The sequence below is a fragment of the Etheostoma spectabile genome, chromosome 13, assembly GCF_008692095.1.
Source record: "Etheostoma spectabile isolate EspeVRDwgs_2016 chromosome 13, UIUC_Espe_1.0, whole genome shotgun sequence".
Taxonomy (NCBI): Eukaryota; Metazoa; Chordata; class Actinopteri; order Perciformes; family Percidae; genus Etheostoma; species Etheostoma spectabile.
The window spans coordinates 28,091,256-28,092,810 of NC_045745.1; positions in this window are offsets into that span (position 1 = coordinate 28,091,256).

The window sequence follows — 1,555 nt, forward strand, 5'->3', positions numbered from 1 at the left end:
GGCCCTAATAATAGGAGCGGGAAAACACAGGAAGTAAAACTAAAGACAAGACCCAGACTTCAAAGTAAAACAGGAAACAAAACATATAAGACAAGACATACAATAATCACAAGACAGGACAGATCCAGGCTAAGAAATAAACATAGGAAAATAGACTACAACAATAAAATAAGACAAAAACACCAAACCATAACAGTACCCCCCCTTCAAGGACAGATCCCAGATGTTGACAAAAGTCCAACAAAAACAACTCAGGGAGGGTTGGCCAGGGATCGAACCACCAACCTTCCAATTGGCAGGCAACTGCTCTACCACTGAGCCACAGCCACAGTACAACATAAAAAATAAGCTATTAAATGTTAACTTCATTGTACCAGCTGGAACAATATTGTTTAGAAATCTTGTTATGGATGGGCAGTATAATCTCTTACAAGATATCAACCTTGGTAAGGCTTGTTTAAAATGTTTTATATATTAGTTGTTAATAGCTTACTTATTGTTTAATTTGCATCTACAACGATTTGCTGCGATTCTCTATATATTGCTGGATACGCAGATAACCAACAGTAATTGGATTTTGCAACTAAATAAACTTTGAACCAGCCTAGGCACTAGCCATGGTGCAAGTATGACATTTTCAATGTTATGTTGTGAGTTTTTTGTGGTACAGCTGGTGATGATCACATGCCTAATCATCCCTGCAACACTGCGGATCATGGCCATAACTCTGAGGTGGTCTTTGCTCCAGAGACTGCTTCAAAGACCATCTCTGCTGATATGTAATTCATTACATAACATTCAACATGAACTGTTAGAATAAAAAAGTATCCAGAAAGGTTTTATGATAGTATGATTGTCCCTTAATTAATAATTTTCTTTTGTATAGCTGTTTTTCATGCAAATGATAAAACAGTGAGCAAAACTATTGTGGAACTTTGTGTATTTTCTTCAATTCTTATGTACTTTTACAATTGTAACAGAATGTCTTGTCCAAGATCTACAGTACTCCTTGAGTGTCTGTGACGATGAGATACAAGAAGCTGCAGTAGACCAGGGAGCTCCTCTGGCTTCTTTGGATTGGAGCACTCGTAATGCTCTCTTCTTTCAGAGATGGAGGGCAAAGAGAATTTACCTTGTAATAAGCATGCTGGCACAAGGAAATATGGCAACAAAAATCTGCAGTCAATGTGGGATCAACTGTGCAACTGTCAGATGCAGAGACTGCTTACCATGTCCATTCCTCTGCGTTGAATGTGACATCAGCCAGCACAACAAAACCTACATCCTTCACAACCTGGATGCCATGTGTGCTGGATTCTTTCAGCCATTGCCTCCAACTAGTTGCGTTGTGGATAATGCTGTTACACACTGTGGTAAGTTATGGACTCTTTTGTGTGAGTATGTATACTGTATGTCTAATTGTTGCTAATGATGAATTATCCAAACCCGTTTGTGTAATGTTTTTTGGTGCGGCTTTTGCCTATTGAGATGCCTGTCAAAATCTGTCGCTGTCCACCAGAGGCATTGAGGGTCATCCAAGGAAAGTCAGTTGCTT